Here is a 14505-nt window from a genome sequence, read left to right as displayed (position 1 = left end):
GGTTCCATATAAATTTTTGGAATATGTGGTCTATATCTTTAAAGTATGTCATTGGTATTTTAATTGGTATTGCATTGAATTTATAGATTGCTTTGGGTAATATAGACATTTTAATGATGTTTATTCTTCCTAACCATGAGCACGGTATATGCTTCCACTTGTTTGTATCTTCCTTGATTTCTTTTATCAATGTTTTATAATTTTCCGAGTACAAGTCTTTAGTCTCCTAGGTTAAATTTACTCCTAGGTACTTTATTATTTTGGTTGTAATAGTGAAGGGGATTGTTTCCTTAATTTCTCTTTCTGACTGTTCATTGCTTGTGTATAAAAATGCCTCTGATTTCTGAGTATTAATTTTATATTCTGCCACTTTGCTGAATTCATTTATTAGGTCCAGTAGTTTTTGACTGAGACTTTAGGGTTTTCTATATACAATATCATATCATCTGCAAATAATGATAGTTTTACTTCTTTTCCAACTTGAATGCCTTTTATTTCTTCTTCTTGTCTGATTGCTGTGGCTAGGATTTCCAGGACTATGTTGAGTAATAGTGGTGAAAGGGGACACCCCTGCCTTGTTTCTGATCTTAAGGGGATTGCTTTTAATTTTTGCCCATTGAGTATGATGTTGGCTGTGCTTTTGTCATAGATGGCTTTTATCATGTTGAGGTATGTTCCCTTTATTTCCACTTTGTTGAGAGTTTTGATCATGAATGGGTGCTGGATTTTATCAAATGCTTTTTCTGCATCTATCAAAATTATCATGTGGTTTTTCTTCTTCCTTTTGTTTATGTGATGAATCACATTGATTAATTTGCGAATATTGTAACAGCCTTGCCTCCCCAGAATAAATCCCACTTGATCATGGTGTATGATTTTTTCCATATATTGTTGGATCTGGTTTGCTAATATTTTGTTGAGGATTTTAGCATCTATATTCATCAGGGATATTGGCCTATAATTTTCTTTCTTTGTGTTGTCTTTGCCAGGTTTTGGAATCAGAATTATGCTTGCCTCATAAAAGGAGCTTGGAAGTCTTCCTTCCTCTTGAATATTTTGAAATAGCTTGAGAAGGATAGGAGTTAGTTCTTTGAATATTTGGTAGAATTCACTTGTGGAGCCATGTGGCCCCAGACTTTTCTTTGCTGGGAATTTTTTGATAACTGTTTCGATCTCATTTAGTGTAATCGGTCTGTTTAGGTTTTCTGATTCTTCCAGATTGATTTTTGGAAGATTGTATGTTTCAAGGAATTTGTCCATTTCATCTAGGTTGTCTAGTTTTTTGGCATACAGTTCTTCATAGTATTTTCTTACAATATTTTGTATTTCTGTTGTGTCAGTTGTTATTTCTCCACTCTCATTTTTAATTTTATTTGAGTCCTCTCTCTTTTTTTCTTGGTGAGTCTAGTTAAAGGTTCATCAATCTTGTTTACCTTTTCAAAGAACCAGCTCCTAGTTTCATTGATCTTCTGTATTGTTTCTTTAGCCTCTATGTCATTTATTTCTGCTCTGATCTTTATTATTTCCTTCCTTCTACTATACTACATTTGGGCTTTACTTGCTGTTCTTTTTCTAGTTCTTTTAGATGCAGGGTTAAGTTGTTTATTTGAACTTTTTCTAGCTTCTTAAAGTGTGCCTGTAGTGCTATGAACTTCCCTCTCAATACTGCTTTCGCTGTGTCCCATAAATTTTGAGTTGTTGTATGCTCATTATCATTAGTTTCTATGATTTTTTTATTTCTTCTTTGATCTCATTCTTAATCCATTCATTATTTAACAATCGGCTATTTAGTTTCCACGTCTTTGAGAATTTTTGAGCTTTTCTGTTGTGGTTGATTTCTATTTTTATGCCATTGTGATCAGAGAAAGTGCTTTATATAATTTCAATCTTCTTAAATTTGTTGAGATCACTTTTGTGCCCTAACATGTGGTCTATCCTGGAGAATGTACCATGAGCACTTGAAAAGAATGTACATTCTGCTGCTTTAGGGTGAAAGGTTCTGAAGATATCTATGAAATAGAGTTGATCTAGTGTGTCCATTAAGTCTGCTGTTTCTTTGTTAATTTTCTTTCTTGAGGATCTATCTAGTGATGTTAGTGGGGTATTAAAATCCCCTACTATTATAGTATTGCTGTTGATCTTGCCTTTTGTATTCATCAAAGTCTGCTTTATATATTTAGGAGCTCCTATATTAGGTGTGTAGGTATTTATAATAGTTATATCTTCCTGTTGAATTGCTCCCTTTATCATTATGTAGTGGCCTTCTTTATTTCTTACTATATTCTTTGTTTTAAAGTCCAATTTGTCTGATATAAGTATTGCTACCCCAACTTTTTTTTCATTTCCATTTGCATGAAATTTTTTTTTTCCATCCTTTTACTTTCAGTCTATGTGCATCTTTTGTTTTAAGGTGTGTCTCTTGTAGACAACATATGTACGGGTCCTGTTTTCTTATCCATGCAGCTACCCTATGTCTTTTGATTGGATCATTTAATCCATTCACATTTAAGGTTATTTTTGATATGTAGTTGTTTATTGCCATTTTATTCTTTAAAGCTGTATTACTCATTTGCTAAATTCTTTTCCCACTTTGATCTGTTTACACCATGCCCCTTAACATTTCCTGCAACATTGCTGTGGTTGTAATGAAATCCTTGAGTTTTTTTTTTTGTCTGGGAAGCTTTTTGTTTCTCCTTCAATTTTAAATGATAGCCTTGCTGGATAAAGTAGTCTTGGTTGTAGGTTCTTGTTCTGCATTACTTTGAATATTTCTTGCCATTCCCTTCTGGCTTCAAGTGTTTCTGTTGAGAAGTCTGATGTCATCCTTATGGGAGCTCCTTTGTAGGTGATAGCCTTTTTTTCTCTAGCAGCTTTTAATATTTTCTCTTTATCACTTAGCTTTGGTATTTTAATTATGATGTGTCTTAGTGTAGGTTTCTTTGGGTTTCTCTTTATTTATTTATTTATTTATTTATTTAATTTTTTTTTTGTATTTTTCTGAAGCTGGAAACGGGGAGGCAGTCAGACAGACTCACACATGTGCCTGACCAGGATCCACCCGGCACACCCACCAGGGGGCGATGCTCTGCCCATCCGGGGCGTTGCTCTGTCGTGACCAGAGCCACTCTAGCGCCTGGGGCAGAGGCCAAGGAGCCATCCCCAGCGCCTGGGCCATCTTTTGCTCCAATGGAGCCTCGGCTGCGGGAGGGGAAGAGAGAGACAGAGAGGAAGGAGAGGAAGGAGAGGGGGAGGGATGGAGAAACAGATGGGTGCTTCTCCTGTGTGCCCTGGCCGGGAATCGAACCCGGGACTTCTGCACACCAGGCCGACGCTCTACCACTGAGCCAACTGGCCAGGGCCTGGGTTTCTCTTTAATGGAGTCCTCTGTGCTTCTTGAACTTCTGAGAATTTCTCCTGCATTAATTTAGGGAAGTTTTCAGCTATGATATGATTGAACAAAGTCTCTATCCCTTGTTCTTTCTCTTCTTCTCCAGGAACTCCTATGATGCATATGTTATTTCTGTTTATGTTGTCACAGAGCTCTCCAAGGGTTTCCTCAGACCTTTTGAATCTCTTTTCTTTTTTCTTCTTTGCTTTCATACCTTAATTCCAGTTGTCCTCCAACTCGCTGTTTCGATCCTCAGCTCTATCCATCCTGTTTTTAATTCCTTCCATTGTAGTCTTTATTTCTGATATTGTATTTGTCATCTCTGACTGATTCTTTTTTAATATTTCAATATCCTTTATTATACTTGCTATTTCTTTATTTAGGTGTTTGTAATGACCATCCAATGTTGTTCTAAGATCCGTAAGCATCCTTACAATCGTTATTTTGAACTCAGCATCTGGAAGTTTGGTTATTTTCATATCACTCATTTCATTTCCTGGATATTTCTCTTGTGGTTTCATTTGGATTGAACTTCTCTGTCTTCTCATTATATCTGTGTGTTTGGGTATTTTGTTTGTAGAGCTGGTTGAGTCTATGCTTGGTGTTGTCTGCCTTCAGTTTTCAATTGTGTTATTTCTAGGTTTTCTTGGGTTGGCATTAGCTATTATTTGTAATCCACTTTCGTATTTGGGCCACTTTGAAGTCTTGATTTGTTTGTTTCTTAACAGGTGATTGTCTTGTTTACTGATCTCAGCAGGGGGCTTATTTGAAACTGTATCCAGGAATTTGGTGGGTGTAACCTGAGACTCTGAATTCCTCTTCTGCCAGTTAATCTCTCTGGGGGTGGGTTGCTTTCTCAGCTTCAGAAGGGGGAGGTGTGTCTCAGATCTCCATGGAGACCTGAGTTACTGCCCCTCCTCCCCACTTCTTGTTTTCAACTGTGTTTTGTTACGCTGATTGGAGCTGGAGAGATGTCTGGAGATCTGTGACCTGGAAGCACTTTGACTTTTGTTTTGTGAAAGGATCAGCCCCTCCCCCAGCTATGGCCGCCTCCAGCCCTGGATGAGTCAGCTTTTCAGGTCGTCCCCTGCATTCCTCTGCCCCTCACTGTCTGTCTCTCTCTCTCTCCCCTTTCTTTTTGGAAGACAAGCTGGCCCTTTCAACACACCTCATTCCCTGATCGCCAGGCAAGTGGCTGTGAGCAGTATTTACTGCTCTTTTCCTTGGAGTGAGATCCCTTCTGGGCTCTCAGCCTCACCCCCCCCCCTGTTCCTGTAAGCAGGGGAGATTCAGGCGCTCCTTACCAGGTTTGTTGTGGCTTCTTCTTTGCTCCTTGGTTTTTGAGAGCTGTTCTTGTAGTCCAGATTTGGTTTTTCACACTAATTGTTCATAAATTAGTTTGTAATCCAGTTCAGTGGTATTAGCTGGGAGTCTGTGCATCTGCGTACTTCACTGCCATCTTTAGGTTTCTGCTGGCAATAAGTATTAAGTAAGTATTCAAATTCAGTTTCATTGCATCAGATCACAGCCATTTTTATTTTTATGGTTTTAATCACTAAGGTGATTAAGGAAATCAGTAGGTATTAAGGAATTTAAAAAAATTAATATTTTTATTTTGTGTGAAGTCTGTTTTTAGCAATGCAGGATTGATCTAGGCATTTTGTCCAGAAGTATGTGCTGGTGACTTGGATTGTGACTGCTTGTTAATTTTAAATATTTTGTCTTGAAAGACATTTGAAAGGGTAAAAAGAATTTATAAACAATATTTGGGCTTTGAATTTTGGGGAAGAGTGGTTATAAATAAGGAACTGTTTTGATGACATGAGTTATAAATGGTAATCAGTCACAAATAATTAACTTGACATTTGACCGTGCCAAGTGTCAAGTATGATTCTAGTACAGTGTGCTACCAGCTTGGAATTTGAAGTTGAAGTTGACCTGATTATCTTCTGAATGTTAGTTTCTCTTTCAGTGTAAAGGAAAAAAAATTTTTTTTTTTTTTGCATGTTGCCCTAAACATTTCTGTAAAAAAGCTACCTTCAGTTTATTGCAATTTATTAAGGAAAAGTCTCAAATAGGAAGGCAGTTTATAAAATTGTGATAAATATTTTTTAGTGAATTACTTTCTTACAGCTCTTATACAAGGAGTTCATGATTTTGAATTACCTTATATGTGTCACAGATACAGCATACAGTGGTACCTTGAGATACGAGTTTAATTCATTCTGTAACCAAGCTCATAAGTCAGTCAACTCGTGTATCAAACTGCCGATACTGGACCTGTGTGCCAGCGCGCCAACTAATGGCAGCTTCCTGAATCACGACTTGTATCTCGGAATTTCACTTGGATCTTGGACAAAAATACAGACTGAGTCGCAGCTTGTATCTTAAAAAAAAATTGTATATTGGTCTGTTTGTATCTCAAGGTACCACTGGTATGTTGTTTAATAGATAAACTATTTCCGCACTCTTCTGCAGTTATAAATTCTACTTTTAACAAGTGTTTCTGGAGCACCTACTATACTCAGACACTAAGGGGGCAGCACTGTGGCCCTGCATTTAAGAGGATGCTGAAATCCATCCAATTCCAAGTTGTGAATAAAAACAAGGAATTCAGAAAAAGAGATACTGTAGGAAGCAGGGTGAGCATCTGAACCTATTTAAATGTTGCTGGAACCAGTGCCAAACAATTAAGGGTAGTATAGGACCAGGAGGCTATGAAAATGACTTTTTTTTTATAGTCTTTAGATTTGTAACTGAACAAAAATATGGAGACAAGAGAGGAAACATGAGAGGAAATATTAGCTTACTGGTGTCCACAACTTTTGAAATAGTCATCAACCAGGACTGCCTAAAATCAAAGCACATCATTGAAAATATGACTCCAGCTTCCTCATATTTTTTTTTACCATCTCTTAATCTTAAATTTTATTTTGTTACAGGAAAGCAAATTTAAACTTATCAAAAATAGCATTTGGAGCCTTACCAGGCAGTGGCGCAGTGGATACAGCGTCGGACTGGGACACAAAAGACCCATGTTCAAAAACCCTGAGGTAGCCGGCTTGAGCACGGACTCACCAGCTTGAGCATGTGGTCTCTGGCTTGAGCATGGGATCATAGACATGACCCATGGTTGCTGGCTTGGAGCCCAAAAGTTGCTGGCTTAAGCAAGAGGTCACTTGCTCTGCCGTAGCCCTCCCCCCCACCCCGGTCAAGGCACGTATGAGAAAGCAATCAATGAATAACAAAGGAGCTAAAACGAAGAATTTTTTTTTTTTAATATTTTATTTTATTTATTCATTTTTAGAGAGGAGAGAGAGAGGGAGAGAGAGAGACAGAGAGGGAGAGAGAAAGGAGGGGGGAGAAGCTGGAAGCATCAACTCCCATATGTGCCTTGACCAGGCAAGCCCAGGGTTTCGAACCGGCGACCTCAGCATTTCCAGGTCGACGCTTTATCCACTGCGCCACCACAGGTCAGGCCTAAAACGAAGAATTTGATGCTTCTCATCTCTCTCCTTTCCTACCTATCGGTTCCTGTTTCTCTCTCTGTCTCTGTCACACACACACACAAAAAAATAGCATGTGGAATATAATCCCATTTTCATAAAATTAGTTCTATCTACCTATATTCTTCATCCATCCATCCATAGATGTGGAAAGATTCCTGGAATGGTTTTTCCCTGATTTAACATCAGGCAAAATGATATTTTTTATATATGTGTGTCGGTGTTTGAGTTGATTTATTCTTGCATTTGTCTTTCTACTCTTCATTGCATAAAGTCTTTAAAAATATTTAGAAATAAAAATATGCAAATATGCCAAAAATCTTAAAATTAGATCATTTTGAGTGTTAGGGATATAAATAGGTTTTTAAAAAACATTTTTAATTCCTAAAATTAGAGAAGGGGGAAGTGGGAGGACATATTGCTTACCATACTGAATGTTGATTATATGTTACACATACAGACCTAAGTTTCCAGTGTAGCTGAGAATATAACATAGGGGCTGTTGCTATTTTTTTTTTCTGAAGTGAGAAGTGGGGTGGCAGAGACAGACTCCCGTATGCGCCCAACTGGGATCCACCCGGCATTCACACTAGGGGGCAGTGCTCTGCCCATCTGGGGCGTTGCTCCATTGCAACTGGCGCCATTCTGGCGCCTGAGGTGGAGGCCATTCTCAGTGCCCGGGCCAACTTTGCTCCAATGGAACCTTGGCTGCAGGAGGGGAAGAAAAAGATAGAGAGAAAGGAGAGGTGGGAGGGTGGAGAAGCAGATGGGTCTTCTCCTGTGTGCCCTGGCTGCGAATTGAAACCAGGACTTCCACACACAGGGTCAACGCTCTATCACTGAGTCAACCATCCAGGGTGGGGCTGTTGCTATTTTTGATACCTAATTCATCTCTTCTCTGCCATGTTTAGTTTTTTCCTGCATCTCTTTATCCTACCGCTCTCTACCCCCATTCCAGGGTACACAATCACTCATAGAATAGTGTGGCTTGCTTTCAATGAAAACATTTCCCTTTTTTGTTTCAGTGAGTGTGAGGTGGGGGAAGATGGCTTTGATACTTTTAGAGCTGCAATCAGCCTGCTGAGCACAGACCAGGCTGGAGTGAGACCAGAGAGAACGTGAGTAGACCAGTGACAATGTTACTGAAGCAGTCCTGCTAAAGGATGACAGTGACATGGACTCAGGAGATGGAAATAAGAGGCCATACTTGAGAAATGGATAAGACCTATTGGAAGATAAGTTGTGGAAGGGAGAGTAAAAGAGAAAGTGTCCAGGGTGACTCCTGGCTTCTGAGCTTGCACAATAGGATGGATGGTGGTGAACTGAGAAGAAGGTGTGATGCAAGACAGCCTTGATGTTTGTACACCTGATGATGACGCTGGACCCCGTGACTTTGGGCTTCATTTCAGAATCGATAGATCATCATGTTTAACCTTGTATGTCTTTAGCTAGGGCCTGTGAATGGGCTTTTGGGGGTCCATCATGCCTGAACTTTAAATAATTGTCAGTGGCATTTTTTGGGGAGAGGTTTGTTCCATATCTTTTATTAGACACTCAGGAGGGCCATGACTCAGAGGTTAGAATCACTAAGTACGTTCCATCACAGTTACCATTCAGTAAATACTTGTCATGGGCTTATGAAGCACAAGAGACAGTCCTGATGAATGGGAATTTGCTGTTCAGATTTGTAACAAGGAGTTTGAACTGTTCTTTCCTGACCACCTGAGACCACTTATCTCTCTACCTCAATTTCTTTAGCAGTTATTATGCTTATTACTTATTGCCTTATTTTTTGAGGACATTGCTTAGCCTTTAGAATAGAGACAGCTAGCAACTATTAACATGTCCCTGTGGTAGGTAATTTACATAATTATCCCTGTGAAATTGGTATTGGTATTCCCATTTAACAGATGAGGAAACTGAGGCATAGGAAATGTAAATAGAAGTAGGTAATAAGTGGCAAAAGTGGGATTTGAATATAATCTGATTCCAGAATCTCACTACTTTCCACTATGTAGACAAGCCCTGTTGGTTGGCAGTGATGGCTGTTCTTTGGATCTCAGTGCTTTGTACCCAGATCTTTGCTGAAATAATGAATATGGAAATTGAAGTCTGATCAAGCCTCTTTTATGTAATGCCCAGAGTAAAAGATGACCTCTTTTATTTTTTTAATTTGTTTTCTATATCTTCTGTACACAAAATGCCCTTTTTTATCCTCTTTAGCTGGGTTTTCTTAGCAACTCGTATCACCTATCTTGCTGTGAAAATAGAAAAATTATTCAGATTCACAGACTTCTTATACCTGTGTCACGGATTTGAGATTTATTTCAGTGTAACCATCCTTACCTCCCATTCCAGTTTCTAGCCAGCTTTTATGTACATGGTGGTGCTGTTGGGTTTTTCAAAAGTTGTGATTGAATTAAAAACCTTGTTTAGAAGTTGAATTTCTGAAGTAGTCATTTATGTTCAGCCTGTGTAACTAATAGACAATTATCTTTCAGTTTTCTCTGATATCTTGCTGTAATGATGTTCCAAGTAATGTTTATGCATGCCATCACTTGCCTGATTACTTTGATAGGAAATCCATGCAAGCTTGCGTCAGCCTCTGTTTCTTTGAGGTGGTTTCTAGGTCCCCCTGCTAGTATTGAACGCCAGCTCTCCCCAAGCTCCTGGTCAGAGAACCAGTCCTTGACCATGGAAAAGGGGAGAACGTGTGTGTCATGGATGGCTGAGTATACCACAGTTTTTCTGATGATCGACATATCTCCTCCTCTTATCCTGAAACTTTGTTTTGCTTATGAAATTGTGGAGAGGAGAAATGAATATAGCAATGGCCTTCAGGTTTAGGGTGAACAAATCTCTTAACTCCAAAGACTTTTGGAAATGAGCAAAAATTGAGAACATTTGAAACGTGTTCATAGCCCCGATGGAAAGTGCAATGCAGTACGTCAACACTTGGATTCTGAGAAGACAGCCAAGTTTAGTGCCTGGTATATAACAGATGGTTAGTTAGTCTTATTGAATGAACAGAGATACAGCTAGGTAGATGAATGCCAGGAGAAGAGAAGCTCCGTGAAAGAGAAATCCAGAGTTGCTGGATTTCTAGCATTATGGAGAAGGTACTCAGTGCTCCATAAGTACATTAAGAACAGATAACTGAATGAATGCCGTCAAAGGGTCTTTTTTAGTATAAAAGCTATAGACCCTAAAGGATGATAGAAATATATTTATGAATTCAAGCTGTTTAGAAATATCACTGATGTCCTATGATACCAGAAACGCATTTTGTAATTTAGAAATACTGAAGAGCATGCATTTTGAATTTAATAGAAATTATATTAAAGTTATAGTTCTTTTTTGTGTGTGACAAAGAGAGAGAGAGAGATAGATAAGGACAGACAGACAGGAAGGGAGAGAGATGAGAAGCATCAATTCTTTGTTTTGGCACGTTAGTTGTTCATTGACTACTTTCTCATATGTACCTTGACCATGGGGCTACAGCAGACTGAGTGACCCCTTGTTCAAGCCAGCAACCTTGGGCTCAAGCTGGTGAGCCTTGCTCAAATTAGATGAGCCTGTGCTCAAGCTGACAACTTCAGGTTTCAAACGTGGGTCCTTTGCATCCCAGTCTGACACTCTGTCCACTGCACCATCGCCTGGGCAGGCTTAAGGCTATAGTTCTTAAACTTTTAGGTCTCAGGACCCCATGATACTAAAAAACTATTCAGGACTTTAAAGAGCTTTTGTTTATTTAGATTTTTATCTACCAATATTTTACCTCATTTAAAAAGAAATTTAAAAAATATTTAACTCACTTTATAACAGTAAAAAATGATAAACCCTTTATATTGTTATTTTATGAAAAAGGGTATTTTTCAAAATAAAAAAGTTGAGGCTGGTAATGTTTTACATTTTGAAACTCTTCCATGTCTTACTCCAAAAAAACCACAGTTGGAACCAGCAGCTTTTGCTTTTGATCAGTTATAATATGCTGCTTTGGGTTGAAGTTTATGTTTAGTACAGATGTGTAACTGGAAAGGGGAGGGAAGTATTTTGACAGCCTTTTCAGATGATTGGAGACAATCTTCTTTAATAGCGAGAATTGGCAATTGAACAGATTTGAACTTTAGCTAGAATATGAAACCACATGTGTGTCCCTGGTCTGTCTGGAGTGCCTCTTTCACATGCTTGTGTGACCTCATTCTTTGTTTGGAAAACACGATTTCACTTAGTCCTGCAGGTCTTTTACATGTTGAGGCATTTTATTATATAACATAAAAAAATCAGCTGTGAAGATCAGCATCAATCTCATTAAAAAAAAAGGAAGAAAAGAAAAGAAGACCTGTTAAGTACTAGGACACTGCCCAGCTCCTGGCAGATCTAGTTTTCCCAGAATTCTGTTTTTCACTTGAAAGCTTGAATTTTATATCATTGGCAATAAATATTGTCAGTTATTTTCCAGAAAGGGACAGACTCTCACTTCATTCATTTGCAAGAAAATGATCTGCCAAAGAGCCTGGTCTGGATAACCATAGAGTGCAGTTCTTCAGATAGAAATGGTGTTCCATGGAAGGAGGGGACGTGGCAGCCATCATACTCAGTGCAGCCTGAGCGCCACACCAAATAATAGCATAGAATGAATGACTTTAATGCACCATCAAGACATTCTTAAACATGAAACTGACATGAAGAACAAAACCAAACCCTGGGACTTCATGATGGGATGAATGTCACGCCACACAGTATGACGCAGCAGCCTTGGTTCTTGCTAAGTCCCCAGTGGTTTTACTGACATTGTTTTCCCACCTTCGGGACAGATGCTTCAACGTGGGAGAAGGCAAATAATGACTTAGCATCATTGTCTTAGCATGATCGGGAGAGTAGATCTGATGATGCTGACCCTTGGAGGTCTAAGGAGCTGACATCAAGAGTTTGAGAATAGCCCTGGCCAGGTACCTCAGTTGGTTAGAGTATTGTCCTGGTATACCAAGGTTGCGAGTTCCATCCCCACGCATATGGATATCAACCAGTGAGTGTGTGGATGAATGGAACAACAGGTCACTGTTTCTTTCTCTTCTCCTCCCCCTCCCCACTCTCCTCTCCCTCTTTCTTCTCCCTCCCTCCTCTCTCTCCTCTCTCCTTCCTTTTCTCCCTTCCTCTTCTATTCCTTCCTCCTCTCCCTCCCTCTTCTCTCTCCCCCTCCCTCCTCTCTCTCTCCCTCCTTCCTTTCCTCTTTCTAGAATCAATAAATTTTTTTAAAAAGTTTTGGAATAGCACATTAAAATTCATACTAAACAAATTGAAAATATGGTATCAATTGTCCAAAACAATACATAACTCAAAATTTATATTTATCTTGGAGAAATGCATTTAACTTTATTTTGTTTCTCTGTGTATTAAAATTGGTTTTTGTATCCTTAGTTTATCCCAGCTGGTCATGGACATGTAGCCCTGGATCAGGTTGGACAGCAGAGCAGGTAGGCAGCCTGGAGTTAGGGTAGTCTTCTGAGTGAGTCATCCACATGAGGATAACAGAGCTATGAATTACTCTTAGCTTCAGTCAGCCTCTTAATCAAAAAGCAGTAAAACTATATACAGTTTAAAATTACAGGTCTCCAAAATACATACTTTGTGCAAACTTTTAAAATAGCATTTAACTGAGAAGGGATCCAGGGTTGGGTTAAGAATTTCCATAAAGACTTTTTGTTTTGGAATGGGAGTTTGTTAGTAAGAGCGTATGTAATTTCTCTTAGGAAGCATTCAGATTGCACCAGACATGGAACAAATGTGAAAAACTGATCTCTAAGGATCACCATTAGATAGAGACTACTTTACCCTCTCCCTACACACAATTGGAGAGTCCCTGATAACTCTTAGTGCACAGTCATTGGATAAAAAGAAATGATTTTTTACCTATAGCAGCAGGTACAGAGGCAATATTTTATTTTGCCTGCTCTTAAAATTTGACACTATGCTTTTCTTTCTCTGGAGATCTGTATTTGGAAAAGGAGGAAGTTGAAATTCCTGCAGATGCTGGGTTTCTGAAGACACTTGGCATTTGGCACGTCACTGGCTCCTTAGGAACAGGGTGAAAAGCAGCAGCTTGCTCTGCCCTGTGCCACTTAGACCCGTCTTAGTGAGTGCAGGGCTGTGCAGAGGTTTGCAAAGAAGTTGTCACATCCTTGGTGTTCTCTCTCTTCCTGTGGTTAATTTTTGTCCTGGCTGGATGGATGGAGGACATGAATCATCCTTTTCTACCAGGTTGGCTGTGAAGGGCTCGCCCACGTGGCAGACTTTGGCAGGGCAGAGAGGGTTTTCCGGGGCCTCCCGGTTGTCCGGCTCCCGTGTCCGTTCACCTTCCGCAGGCTGCTGACTGCGCACAAACCTTGAACTCGTTCCTCCAGGAGAAAAGCATTTGGCCTGCTTCCCAAAAACTGCTCCTGCTCTCCTCACTGGTGCGGCTTTGATTGAGTGTTGAGTATCTCTCTGGCTGCCTCTAGTCTCTTATTTTTAGGGCCGTTGTGAATGTCTTCTGTGTGTGAAACATGAAAAGTGAGCTGTTGCTGCTGGAATTGGAAACTTAGGGTTTTTAGGCCACAGCTCCGTTATCACATGGCCGATCAGGTTCTTGAGTTACAGAGGTTAAAAAAAAAGTCCACCCTTGGGGCTGGTGGAGGGGTGTGGGGGCAGGGGCGGGGGAGCACGAGCTCCTAAGGGGCAGTGAAAAAAGATATTGTAACTAAAGCTCAGGCCAGTGTCCTCAGGGCTATGGCCTTTCAGGCACTGGCAGGAGTCTGCTTACAGCTCCGCCTTGGTACAAATGTGGGGACAAATTTGTGAGAACAGTACTTTTTATTTCCCTTTGGGAACCAGCTTTCCACATGTTGAAGTGGTGCTGTGAAGAAAACTTAAGACACCCAGTAAGTGAAATGCATTTCTAACCCGAGAGGAACGGCTCAGGAGAGCCCTTGGTGGCGGATAGATGGCGGTCAGTCCATCCAGGGCACACCCATGCGGGGGGGAGTGCCCTTGCGTAGGTGTCAGTGGACCTTTAAGAGACAGGAGGGTTGATTATAGGGGTGATGATTTCATCTTCTCCTTCCTAAAATGGAATAATGAAACAAAGTAAAAATATTTAAAATGTTGTTATTACCCACCTTTGGAAGGCTGGGCATCTGTGTTGGGGTCCGTGCATTGCTAGTCACCAAGGTTAAATGAGAATCCATAAGCCAGTGCATGAAGTCTCGAGGCCTGTTTGTTCTGGCTTCCTCCCTCCCTGTGAGTGGGGCTGCACACAGCCTGCTTTCTCTGCGGTCCTCCAATATACCATGCTTCTCTTCACCCCTCGTCATAGACCACAGTCCATTGTAATGGTTTGTGTATCCATTTTCTCTCTCTTACTAATGTGTAAATGTCTGATGGAAGAAACTGAGTGGACAGAGTCTGTACTCCCTGTACATGATACTGAGCCTGGTACATACATGGTGGGCTAGCTATTCAGTGACTGTCTGTTGAATGGGTGGATGCTTGCGTAAATATAGCCAAGTTTACTGGTAAGGAAAACCATGATGTGTCTGCACTGCTGATTTTATTTCTCCCTCTGACTGAGGG

General features: G+C 40.0%; 1 protein-coding gene across 2 annotated transcripts in view; it reads left to right on the top strand.

The window, feature by feature from the left end:
• The window catches only part of PRKCA (protein kinase C alpha), a 408132-nt gene that overhangs the window by 48009 nt on the left and 345618 nt on the right, over nucleotides 1–14505 (top strand). Inside the window, exon 1 of one of the 2 annotated variants that reach the window (XM_066386623.1) lies at nucleotides 4545–4695. The exons of the other annotated variant lie outside the window; for it this stretch is intronic. The gene's annotated coding sequence lies outside the window, so the exon portion shown is untranslated. Of the gene's footprint in view, nucleotides 1–4544; nucleotides 4696–14505 lie in introns of those variants that run through there. 2 annotated transcript variants of the gene reach the window in all.

Source organism: Saccopteryx leptura, chromosome 5, assembly GCF_036850995.1.
Source record: "Saccopteryx leptura isolate mSacLep1 chromosome 5, mSacLep1_pri_phased_curated, whole genome shotgun sequence".
NCBI classification, from domain to species: Eukaryota; Metazoa; Chordata; class Mammalia; order Chiroptera; family Emballonuridae; genus Saccopteryx; species Saccopteryx leptura.
Note: the sequence above shows the minus strand (reverse complement) of the source record. Positions and strands in the feature narration are given on the sequence as shown.